The sequence below is a fragment of the Pyxicephalus adspersus genome, chromosome 6, assembly GCF_032062135.1.
Source record: "Pyxicephalus adspersus chromosome 6, UCB_Pads_2.0, whole genome shotgun sequence".
Lineage (NCBI taxonomy): Eukaryota > Metazoa > Chordata > Amphibia > Anura > Pyxicephalidae > Pyxicephalus > Pyxicephalus adspersus.
This window is the reverse complement of record NC_092863.1, coordinates 11,233,178-11,247,311: the sequence shown is the minus strand read 5'-3', so window position 1 is coordinate 11,247,311 and position 14,134 is coordinate 11,233,178.

Here is a 14,134-nt window from a genome sequence, read left to right as displayed (position 1 = left end):
AAATACAATGAACCTTTCCTGTAAACCTGATTAAAAATTATCTGAAATCAGATTATCTGATGTAGCTTTACAGTCTGGGTCTCCCCCTTCACTAGTTAATCTGTGTTTAAAAACCATCTAGAAAAAAAAAAATACACTGACTGACTATATTAAAGTATAAAAGAGGTTTAAATGAACTTTGAGGGCAGAACTGATAACTGGATTCTATTTGAGTCAGCTAAGTTATGTTTACTATGCCTAGAATCAACCTTTAAAAGCCATCTCTTATCTCTCCACTTTTGATGCCAATGAAATAAAGACCCATGTGGATTCCTTCTTTAAAAGCTCAAACTTTTGCATGGATGGGTGTTCCTAAATACTTCTGAAGTTTTGTTCACCTAATTACTGCCCAAAATCCAAGAAGTAAACATAAAAGCAGAAAAGGTAATAAAAAAACTGTGAAAGAAAGAACAAAAAAAGCACATAAAGAAAAAACACAGCAGAGGTGTGCAAGTGGTGCCGATGATTCATCTCCAACTCTGAACGGCGTTCCTCCCGTTTCCATTGAAGAATCTTTGAAGCCTAAAAGAAAGCCGATAGCGGGCACGTGACAACCACCTGCTTGCTAATTTTACCAAGATTAAATTCAATCAAATCTTCGACAGAAGACAAAATTGCTGGAAATTACCAGCAATTGAAGTAAGATACTGTCCTATTATCCCCATACAACTCTCTCCAAAAAAGTAATGCTAATTTTGTAGAGGAAAAACAGTTTCCTCTTTTCAAAACGAAGACTGCATTGGCAGAAAAAAAAAGTAATAATCAGCTTTGTGTTGAGTTTTAACCATTTGGCTTGTATCTAAAAGGACAGGTGTAGTGGTTGCTTGTTTCTGCCCCTACCCCTCATACATTCTAGTCTGGAAAGCCCATTTTTTCTATACAAGCTAAATACCCCAAGAAACACTTTGTAATTTGTCATTTAAACAACCAATGCTGATCATCTGTACACTTTAACCGGCCTCAGAAAGTTCAATATACACATATGAGGAAACATCTTCCTTTGCAGAAAGCTGAACCTCTGCAGAATAGACTAAGGGCCATTTCCGACCAGTGGTGAGCAGAAGTGTTCTGCTGCAGACTCAATCATGGTCCCATCCGCTTCTATTTTCTGCACATAACTGTTACAGAATGCAGCACATTTCCTGAAAGTAACAAGCCACTTATGGCTGGGCAGTTGCTGTTGCTGTCATGCCGCAGCCACAATGTGGTTATCTATGACACAGTTTGTCGTTCCTGGGTGCACAGCATATAGCAAACATAGTTCCTGAGAGCAGCCAAGTGCAACGTTTTGCTCCACAGGTATAAAAAGGCACTAAAAAGTCACATCTTCTGTGAAATTATACAGCGCTGACAACATGGATTTGTTGGTGCATTTCCTATACACAAAGTTTCCAATCATGAAATCATCATGTGGCCCTGCACCGGGACGCTTGAGTCCAAATTCAGCTTAAATACCCACACCACTCTCTATAACACATGTATTTATTTTGCTTGCAAGCTTACAAAAAATAGAAGCCTAATTATAGTATTTCAATCCAGAGATACAAATGACATCTGTCCCTACCAATGGAGCAGCATATACAAAAAATATATTTCTGGGATTCTGTGCTGAGGTTCTGACCTGCAAAATGAGATCTCTCTTGTTATGTGTTTATGGACTTTCTGTAGCTCTTTGAAGATAATCAGTATTGAATTTTTAGGATTTAACAGAGAACAGACGTTTGGGACTGTCTTGGTGAAGTGAACTTCAATTATTTAGGAACTAACATAATCCATTTCTGTTTGTCTGTAGAAATGCTAAGTGTTTGTTGGAGGCTGATTGTATCTGGCACAGTGTTTCCTTTTTTCTAACATGAAGAAATGCAGCTAAAGAGAGGGGTTAGATGGTTATGGCAGCACGTTAGAATGTTAAAACATATGTAAATGTAATCAGCACAATCTTATATGAGCTCTAACGTGCTGATTTCAAAACAATTTTTGTTTTATTTTTATTATATTATATGTCATTAAGGTCCTCATTCAGGCACTTCCTGTTCCCGTTTCACAGTCAGTTAGACTACTAATGGCCATTCCACCATGAGATGGATGAATCTCCTTGAAAACATATATTGCTGGAGTGCATATAGACAAGATGTGACTGCAAACGTTCTGAGATCAAAGGATAAAAAGATCTTGGAAGAAAACTTGGAATATGAGAGTAAAAGCACTTTCAGTTGGGATCATGCAATGGCAGACTACTACACAGGCATCCCTATACAAGGATGAAGGCCAATGTCAGGAATGACAATAGGGCAGCACCTCTATAAAAGCCAAGGTGGCATATATTATTAAGCACAAATTGCTTGCTGCAAAGTATTTAGGAGAAAAGTATTAGGGGGATGGGGGGGGGGGGGTTCTTTGGGACAAGTATTTTGGGGTAAGTGCTTGGAGAGGAAGTGCCTAGTAACAGTGTGACTGTTAACTAATTGAAACCGCAGCAATTGCTCCCAGTTTTACATATTTGTTCCCATAACTAGTAAATTTTCACCCATTTTCCCTAATTTGGACGGTAACCTAGGGGCATCAAGCCATTTGGCAATTTTGTTGGAAAAAAGTACCTGTTTTCTGAGCACAGTAAGAGGTAAATGAAACAAAAAAATGATTCACGTTGTCACCAATGCTGTCCAAGGTTTCTCAGGTTGGCGAAAGAAAGATTTGTAGTGATTTTTCACCAAAAAGAATAATTATAAACCCAACTTTAATAAATACAAACACTGATTTTTTTCCGTTCTGCTCACCACTGTTTCTGATACACAGGGCTTACTTCCATTTTAAATCTGGCAAACTGTATGAGACTAAGGATCAGTAGACCTGACTCACTTCTTACCCGGGTCCTGGGAATGTCTAGTATGACATACTGGAAGATCTGACTCTTATACATTGTCCATATTTATATATTCTGGATAACAAAAGTGGCCCATGAGGCTTTCCCTAAGCACTGCAACATAAAACAAAATACTTTATCTGTATGTGCCACATAACACTACAAGAAATATGTGATGTGACCCTACCCGACAGCAAAGAATGCCAGCAATGTTTTTTATTAAAGGTTATATATTTAATATAAAGGGATTTAAAATTATTCTCTACTTCAAAGGGAGACAATAATGGCTTTCAGACAATTATATTTTAACAATATACAATGCAAAAGGGGCCCCTCAATGACAGCCCCAACACTTGCATCTACTAGTTTTAGATAAAGGTTTCTGTAAGGAACCTTGTGGTGTGTTACCACATGCATATTATGTAGAATATTATTGTGTGTCGTACCAAGCCAATCATTCATGTGAAAGAGCTGCTCAATTCACAACTCACAGTGCATGTTAGTGTTGGGATATACTGCAGCAAAGGTATGTTGAAAAGGTACTCCGGGTTGCCAATCAGAGTCCCCCCCTATGTCCATAATGTGCAGTACTGTGAGCATTCCCACAGAGTATCAGGTGATGTTGTACCCAGTATTTATGGGGAATTCCACTGACAAATGTTTTCTGATTTCTGTGCTGTCCTGATAAGTGACAGAAAGGGCCTGACAAATGTAAACAGAAGCCTTTGTGGTTAATCTATGGAATTTCTGTTTTTCTACTACAGAAGGAAGTTTTTTTGTATATTTAAAAAAACCCAAATGGGAAATGTTATTGTTACTGCAGAAGAAAACAGGTAAGTAAGAAGTAACATAAATTGTAGCTAACTAGAAAATACTAGGACTAATATTTAATTTAGTAGACCCCATGTCAAGGAGGACCTGTACTGCAGAATATACAATACAAGGAAAGGGCACATTATTAGTCACTAGTATTGCCTGTGTCTTCCTTGCCATGTTCTGTACTGTGTACATTGCAGGTAGCCATTTTGGTAGAAAAGCAGGACCCCCATAATACCCAGTAACATGATGACTACTGGAAGAATAAAAGAAAAGAGAAAATATGTTCTGCTTAGGTACATTAACATTTCTGACTGTTCACCTTTATTAATAGGCACTTTTATCATTGGCTTCTGCCAAGCTGTCTTCCCTGTTGCCTTTTAAAATGCAAGAGAGGCTGTTGTCCCTATAGTAGGATAACACCAAATATACTATACTTGGCATTTGAGCTATATGGCACAAACCAAAAATATTTAACAGGTAAAGAAAAGGCATTATCCTAAAATGGGAACAGACTAGACAGGAGTTTTTTTTATAATATATTTGTAAATTTTCAACAAAGACTAATCCTGCATTCTGTATCTGCAAAAGAAGTGATGGTGATATTCAAAATTAATCATCATAAAAAATTAACACAGACTGGCCAAAGAAATCCCATTGAAAGAAGGCCTTATCTTGGATGCCAAATACATGAACAATATGATATGGCATTCTGACTCGTTCATGCATTCTAAAGCACGGCTGTCCAACTCCAGTCCTCGAGGGCCAGGATCCACACATATTATTTTCAGTATTTTTCTGACAAATAGCAGTGCTTTTAAAAAACATATAGTTTACAAAGAATCAGAGATATAATATGAAAATTATATCCTGTATGTGGCCTTTGAGGACTGTGTCTGGACAGTCCTGTTCTAAAGGGTCTGTGGCTCTGATCAGCAGCTTGATAATATGGCTACCCCCGTGTACATTTATAATTAGAAGGTTGATCGTCGTGCCTGTCTAAAAATACTAATAAAAGGGTATACTTTCCCTGTAAGCCTATTGTACTTACATGTGTTTCGAAAGATATTTTAAAAATCTGATTTAATTCCCTTTAAGTGGTATGTACATAATGTGTCCCTCTGTATACAAGGTCAATTTCTGCAAATGTAAATTATATTATGCCTATACCTTTCCTTACATCAAACAATATGCCAGCTGCAATAAGCTCAGCGCAATCCCCAATTCTATCTGCAAATTCCACTGTAACATCAACAAGCTCCGCAGCTGCTAAGTGCCCACATTCATACATAATAATCAGCTGGCACAGCCCCCAGCCTTTCCTCTGGCAACTCAAAGACCACTGTGCTTTAATAATTATCTTAAGCATTTTACTACCCTAATTCGCAATCCTTTTAAATAGATTAAATTCTACATAATTCACTTAAACATATCAAAACATCCATGTTTGCCCTACTGTTAATCTGATGGGTGTTTGGAAGTGTTAAGATAAAAACTGAGATTTAACCCAGTAAGAGGTATTACTAAAAGAGACAGAAAAAAAAATACAATATTTATGTGCCAGTGTCACTTTATTACCTTCCCAAGGAAAACATCAAAACGAGCACAAAGCAAGCATAAGTAAAAATGACAACTACCGTTATTGACAATGAGAATTACCAGTGTACATACAGTATGGCAATTTGATCCAACATTCCAGGAAAAATAGTGGCTCTCTAATAAGTCTTAGGCTGCGTCTTTCACAAATGTTTCCAACAACAAAAGAACGAAAGATGAATGAACGAGCACTGTACAGAGCCGTTCTGTTCTATAGGGAGGGGAGGGTGGAGAATGAGCAAGTTGTACCCCGCTGCACTCTTCTCCCTTTACTTCCATTGTGGATGTTCGTCTTCCATCGTTTGTGGATCCGCCAGGATGCACCCATGAACGAAGCTGAATGGTCACTCGCGTCATAGTCTCATCCAAAACAAACCCTGACGCGAGAATCGGACGAGAATCATCTGACATGTGTACGTAGCTTTAGGCTCATGAGGTTACAAATATTCCTTGGTGATATTGACAGTGAGTGAATTGTGTGTGTTAGAGTTCAGATCTCACTGGTGGTATAAATAGTGGGCCGAGCCAAATCATCCACAAGGTAACCCAAGCCAAGATCCCATAGTTGTTCAGAGGGCCCAGCTAAAACTGTCATATTGTTACAGTATACCAAAGCAACAGCAAACTGATTGGAGATGTGTATGGGTCATACGAGAGGATGGACTTTTAGGCACCTGGTGTCTTATGAGACCATTCAAATCCAAGTTAATTAACGGGAAAGTGGTGAAGCCTATACCTTGCATAATGCCTTCTTTTGCTTTAATCCATCTCTGATATTGGAAAGTGAGTTGTGTGTGCCGGAGTGCAGGTGTCACAGGTGGTATGGACACTGGAAAATGTGCTGTGTGAGCCTTGTATGGATAGTGGGGAATAAGCAGTGTGTGGTGGAATGTTGGTGGAATAGATGGTGGGGAGTGAACTGTGTGTGGTGGAATGGATGGTGGAATGGATGGTGGAGTATCAACTGTGTGTAGTGGAATGTTGGTGGAATAGATGGTGGAGTATCAACTGTGTGTAGTGGAATGTTGGTGGAATAGATGGTGGGGAGTCAACTGTGTGAGGTGGAATGTTGGTGGAAAGGACGATGGACAGTCAGCTGTGTGCTGGGGTGCAAATGTCACTTGTGGTATGGAAAATAGGGACTAAACAGTGTTTGTGCTGGAGTGCAGATTACATTGTTGGTATGGGTAGTCAATAATTACCTGTAAGCGGTGGAGCGCATATGTCACCGTGGTGTAGACAGCGGTAATTGAGCTGGGTGTGGATAGCTGGTAGTAGTTGTGTGTGGTGGAGTGGGAATCTGGTGGTATGGACAGTGGGAAGTCAGCTGTGTGTGCTGAAGTGCAGATAATATTTGTGACATGGACAATAGAGAATACAGGTGTTTGTGCTGTACACTTTTGGTATGGACATGGGCAGAGTCAGCTCAGTGTGTGCTGTCGTGCTGATCTCACTGGTGGTACAGACAGTAGGAAGCAAGCACTGTGTACTGGGGAGCAGATGGCACCATTGGTATGGATAGATAGTAGTAGTCATGTGTGGTGGAGTGCATATCTAACTGGTGGTATGGATAGCGGCAGTCAAGTGTGCTGTCAAGTGATCACATTTTTGGTATGTTATTGAGTATATTTTATTGGTATTTTATTGGTATTTTGTTGAGTTGTGTGCACTGGAGTTCAAGTCTCACAAGTGGTATGGATAATGGGAATGGAGCTATGTGTTGTATAGTACAAATCTTGCTAGTAGTATAGATCTAAATATTGAGGAGTATGCTGTGTGTGTGTTCTGAATAGGAAATCTTGCTGTTGGTATGGAGAGTGGGGTCAAACTATATACTGGACTGCAGATCTCACTTGCTACATAATAATATGGGGAGCAAGCTATACGTACTGAAGAGTAGATCTAACTGGTGTTATGGACAGTGGAGAATGAATTGTGTCTGCTAGTGATCTGATTTTACTGGGGATATAAGTAGTAGGTGCAGGAGTCAACTGTGTACTAACGTGCAGATCTTACTAGTAGTAAGCTCTGTATACTGGAGTGTAACTCTTGCTGGCGGTAGAAGAGGTGAGAAGTGGGCTACGAGAACTGGAGTGCTGATATAATGTATTGTATGAATAATAGGTGGAGAGGTGAAGTGCAGAGTGGAGAGTAAGTATGGTATATGGAAGTTCCTAATGGTCTTTCCTCTGTAATGTCAATGCAGAAAACCAATTCATTCTGAAAATGTAAGTAGAAAGACAAAGGTTCGTACATGTGGCTTCCTATTGTTCCAAAGCCCCTTTAAATTTGTTCAGCTTTCATCACAATATTGATTCATTGTAAGTTCTAATTTTAAAACAATTTTCAGCCGGTGGACAAATGTTCATCTTCTTTACAAAAGGTGCTCATAAATCCAATAAAGATGGTTTTATTGCCTTGGAAACCCATATTACTGTTCTCCATAGGCAATTTTTTTCTGTTAGATTTTCACATGCAGAATAACCACCTTCTAGGTAGGTGAAAATCATAACAAGATTTAATATAATGTTCACACTACTGCAATGCTGTTGTCTAATTATTGTTCTTTAAACTGAATTTTCTCTGTTTTTTCACTCTAATGTGTTATGTAACTTGTTTACCAGATACTGGAAGCAGATGACTGCTAGCCCAAAGTGAAAATCAACTTCCAAAATGTTCACAAATGTGCAAAATATTTGTATATGTTTAATAAAATTTTTTTTAAAAACAATGCCACTCATATGCAACTTATATTGCCAGATCAAAATCATGCATGAGGCAGGGATACCTAGCCCACCCATTCAGCAAGGCAGCAAAAAACACAAGGGAGGGCTTTATAGAGTATAACCTAGGCATGAAACAATATTTCTGCTCACCTTAGCCTGGACTATCAGGGTGCCCCGATATTAGATCCTCAAAAAACAAGCAGCACATGTACCTTTTATTATTTTGTCAGTCTTTTCACCCATAAGTGGGCTCCAGCAACAAAGAAAGCAAGAGGACTGACCATCAGTCATTTTACATATTCAGACAGCAAAGACTAATGGTGAAGTCTAAAACCCAAACCAAAAAAGATGCAGACCTAAGAATGGAAGATTTCTCCCACACAAGTTTATGTTCTCCATAACAAGAAGATTTTCCCTCACTTCCCATCCCAGTAATCACCAGGGCATGGCTATGAGCCACAGCTTCTTGTTTCTGCTTGCTGAGCTGTATTTTCCATCTGTATCTATCCTAAGGAATATTCCATAGAAGAGATGGAAAATAGGAAACTCAGTGATCACATTGCAAACCTAACAATAGGCCATGTTCAAGCTGGAGATGTCCAGCTGATCCTTTTTGGCAAACCCACTAAATTTGTCATGTGTTGTCCCACTTTTTGACCATCCACCTACAACACCTTCCCACCCAGCTGGGGAGAACACTGTCATAGCATACCTTAGTAAACCTACACATCTAATATAAGGCCAAATGACACAGGTAGAATACAGATTCAATGACATGTCTACTTAATGACCTAATGCAGCAGGACAAGTGTGGTAATATGTTTTGTATGATAAGGTTCTGAAGATCTGAATGTGAATTTATATGTGGTTGGGGCTTATTCTGTGGCTTACCTGGCCATACTAGGATTGGTATATCCCATATAAGCATTGATTAGTTTTCCTAAGGAAGACAGGTGCTCCATATGGACATCCCCATATGGTGACATTCACTAACAGAAAACAATAGGAGCTGGAGTAGCAGAAAAGAAATCCATTCCATATGAACTGGTGGCCACAGACTTGCTTTGATTTAAGATCAGTAGTAACATATAATTAGTGTGCTGTACTAGGTAAAAAAGCAAAAGCTGGGTGGCTTGTTAGCATTTTAAGGGTCCTTGGAGGACACGTCCACTCCTAAGGTCAGTCTGGAGGACAATAATGTTAAGTGCAATGTATCAATTACTGAGGTGTAATATAATACAAGTCTTTCCTCCTTCTATATAACTATGCTGCTATTTTGCACACAAGTGATTTTATAATACGGTATCAGAAAAGGAACCATGCCACTGTTCTTTCCTTAAAAATGCAGCTTTACTTCCCATTACTATGGGAGAAAAGGGGCCAAAATACTGTTTACAAGTCTGAAAATGTGTGAAACAAAATTGACTGTTTTGTATACATATATATATTTAAAACAATGACATACAAAGTCTTTTTTAATATTTATAAACACGATTAAAATTGTTTGCATTAAGCTGAAAACATTTACATATTTGTTACTAGAAAATAAATATTCTATTTCAGATATATCCTAATTACTTGAAATGTTGTCACCGGAGGCTAAGACTTTTTTTAATGATTACATATTAAGATAAAATTATTTCTCCTTTTATCCTAATAAATCAAGTAACCAAGTAATTGAGGGTGAATATTTTAAACTGCATATATTACAGCATTTTCAATTCCTTATAAATCACCAGCAGCGGAGAAAATATCAAGCAAAGAAAAAAAACATTCTTTATTTTCTCAATTTATCCTTTCCTTGCATATCATTATCATAAAAGGATGTTTACTTCTTATCAAGAGAGTGAAAAGGTTACAAATCACATTTTTTATTCATCCCTAAGGGCTCTAATTCGCCATCCTAAATATCTCTCTCCTCAGTAACATTAAAATTATCTCTCACGGGATCAAACTTTTCTCAGTCAAATAAAGGGAAATGAGAAAGGTTTTTGTTTTCACAGTTTGGCAGGCTGGGTAGGATCAGGTTTATCTTATATGTCCTGCAACATCAGTGATATACCTTATGGTTGAAGGTGATGCCATTAATGATTCACTTGTGCATACAAGTATTTCCTGTTATTCGTGGTCAAATACATTTGTCACCTATTAAAAATGCATTATTTAATAACAATGGTTATTAATTAATAATAGTAATAGAAAAGGCAATAAAAATAGAACAAAACAAAATTTAAATTGTCTCTATTTGCTATTATTTTATTGAATTGATTGATTTTTTGGTTGCAAAGGAATATAGTAGGGCTGCATTTCTGCACCCTCAGCAAAGTGCTTGTACTACCGTCCCCTCTCCTATGTCCAGGATCATTCATCAAACTTACCATGAGCTCAGGCTGTCTCACACTTAGGGGTGTATAGTCATCACATTACACTAAACAGAACTCACATTCCATTAGTGTAAATGTTATGACTACTTACTGCTACTAATGGAGGAAAGGGGGAAACGCAGTGACATTATCAGACCTGTGCAAAGTTAAAGGTGTGTATACTTTTATTTTTGTTAAATTATCTGGGGTGGGCACCTCAGTAGTGTAGTGAGTGTGTTTATTTTGTTTAACATGGAGCTCCTCTTTATTATCCTCCATCACTATGGTATTGTACACAAAGTTTTCAAGACTGAACAACAAAAACTAATACAGTAGAACTTATAGGATCCACCAAGCCTGGAATGGCTTCTTTAAAAAAAACAAATGTTTGCAATTAATGGGTTGGTCCAGAGCAGACCACAGAGAGAACTGCTGAAAGGCCAGTAGCAGATGTGCAATTATAAATGAGCATACGCTTACAGTGAAAGGATTTTGTAATCACAGTTCTATTTGCATCTGCGTGGACACAATCATAATTACACACCTGCTATTTCAGTGAACTTTCAGTCACTCTCACTATTATTTATCATGATTTGTCCAGGACTGCAAAAATGTGCTATCCAATAGCAGAATTACTTTTAATAAAATGTATTACAGGTTTGCTAGATCACCTAGGTCAGGGTTTCTTAACCTTTTTAACATGGGGGAACCCTTGAAAAAACTTTCAGATGTTCTGGAACCGAACCAGCTGTAATTATAATATCTAGAGCTCACAGTACATTAACCTGGAGGTAATTAGGAAAAATGCCCATTGGTGGCCATTGGGAAGAATGTCATATCTACAGATAGCCTCTTAAACTGACCTAAGAGGTGCAAATTACTCAAGGAATCCCAAGCAATCTCTGGAGGGAACATAGAACCCTGGTTAGGAAACACTGACTTAGGATCTGTCATGATGGTCTATATTCTCTCGATGAAGCTTTAGCAGCAAATTAGGGCCATTGTTTCCACCTATTGACACCTCATACACTGTTTCTAATATCCCCAAACCTTTCCTACTCTACAATGAGCACACTTTTGCTTGTATATGTTTAAAATTGGGCAGCGATAAACAAGTAGGATGCAATCAACCCAAAACCATTAAAATTTAAATAAAATTGCCGTGCAGGAGTACCTGACACATTCAGGCTTCCCCTGCAGTTGCCCAGATTGTATGAACACCTGCACGGGGCATATGTCACCCCAGCACAGCCAACCAAGATGGCCTAAAATTAGGAAGAGATAAAAGAAGAAGATGTTCATGCCAACAATGGGAAGGGAAAAGGATTCTCCATTCACATTGTTGCAGTGCCAGTGTGAGTAATATTGGATGAAGGAATTGAAGGAGGATTGAATGAATCCTAACAAGAAAACATTATGCATAAACATTCAAAGCTACACTGTGAATATTATTTTCATATACAAAGTTCCATCCCGACATTTATCTTTTACTGTCATTACAAATGTTCCTCCAACCTTATATGAGTGTCAGCTTCCACCGTCACAACAGGACTAACCATTGCTCTCCAGTGTCACGTTTTCTATGGGAAGAAGTTATCTCTTTCCCACATGTCTTGGAACTCTGACAGGCAAAGGCTAATCACAGCTCAGCAGACCTCCGAGGTGAATCATTACCCTTCAGGTTGGTGTCTCCTAGGTAAGAGCTTTTCTCCACAGGTCTTCAAGGCTGGAATATGGTCTGTGGCGATTTCACAAGTTTTTTGTAACTGTAACTAGTTAACTGTCACACCGCAAGGCTCAGCTTTGGCACATTATTACTGTAAAGCCAGTGTGTGCGTTCTGAAATCTTGCAATCATTCTAAAATAGATGCATTGTCTAAAAGCCATGACTGGGCTGAGATAATGAGAAATTGCTTTGTTGTGTTGGAAGGAAAATTTCCTTAATTTCACCAGTAGTTTCTGTAGATGAGATAAGATACGTATTGCCTGTGAAGCAAATAGGGTTGTTATAGAAAAAAAATCTCCAATTACTGTTACCCTTATACCTTTTGCCTTCTCATTATGGACTAAACAGGTATAAAGAAGTAACACTGATTTGATTTTTAATCTTAAAGTAGACTTTTAAACAAAAATTGTGTGCGGGACTTCAGACTTTATTGGTCCTGGTGACGTGAGTGTTAAAAGTTTCAGGAAAGATTTTGGAAGATGGCTGAAAGCTTTGCAAATGCTCCATGACAGCTTCCTATACACATTGCTATGATAGAAGCTGAAGACCATGTGACATGACCTTTAAATTCTATCTCTAGCAAAATCATTTTAGTTGTAGAGAATAGTTAAAACCCCTGCAAGATTTTTTTTTTTGGTTTGTTTATGCTCCCCTTAAAATAATTATTTTTACTTTGTGCCCTAGAGCTATGACAGGAAGCAAAAGGAGCTCTCTCCATCCAAATCAAAGACAATGGTGGCTAGGAAAAAGTGAAGGAGTCTCCCCAGTAGGGACAGAACTAGCACTAAAATGCTGATGTGTGTTCTAACGCTCCACACGGTCATCAGATGTATACTGGGAACAATCTTTAATGGTTGTTTCCAGTGACAGATGAATGAATGAATGCTGTGGCCCCTTTCTGTTTTGTTGAAGAGAGAAAGGGAACAGACGAGTTGTCTCCTGCTGTGTTCTTTTTCATAGGAGTGAAAAAACCACTGCAGATTGAACAAAATTTGTGTCCACTGTACACATCAGACGAGCACAACCGATGTCTTGGGTGATAATTATTTGATGTGGGTATATCAAATCCACTACACAGCACTGCCCTGACATGACAGGACACCTAATTTTCTTTCTGAAGCAGGTTAGTAAGACTTACAAGAAGACTGAAGGAGGCATCCAGTGACCTAACCTATCTAATGTACATGGAAAAACTGGATGTTGAATAAACTCCCCACTCCTCAGACAGATTGGTTTTTCAACAGATGGTTCACCTTTATCCCTAACTCCTTTGGTGCTCAGGAGGGGAGATCACTGCTTACCCCATTTCGTTACACAACATGTTATGCCTCAAAGCATTGCACGGCAAAATCCAGTTTTAATGTATTCCTACCAATCAATCTATATGGAAATATTGTGCAACTCTTGCTGTAAAGTAAACCTTTTACTTCCCTATGTTTTACTACATATGGACCAGGCCCTACATGGATACACTACACTGCATTTGGACTACTTATCATTCACCCTTTCCCCTATACCTTTCACCCTCTTTTTCCTTTAACTGTATTCTTTTGATTCGCCCATGTTTGTGTGTATTTCATGCAAATGTTCTTTTTATGCTGTTAATTGTCGAGTTTATGTTCTTTACTGACCACTTGTGTTTTGTTTGAAATGGCAAAATTTAATAATTTGCAGAGAAGGGCAACTGAACTAATTAAAGAAAAGAAGGAGCTCAGCTATGAGAGGAGGTTAGCTGAACTGAATCTATTCTCCCTTGAGAAGAGACGTATAAGGGGGGATATGATCACCTGGTATAAATATATAAATGGTCCAGGAGAACTCTCTTCCCCATTATTCACTTTGAGATCATTACAAAGAACAAGAGGGCACTATTTGCGTTTGGAAGAAAAGAAGTTTAAGCTCCGGATAAGGAAGGTATTCTTCACTGTAAGGTCTGTGTAAATGTGGAATCGGCTCCCTCAGGAAGTAGTTTCAGCAACTACTATAGATTGCTTTAAGAAAAAGC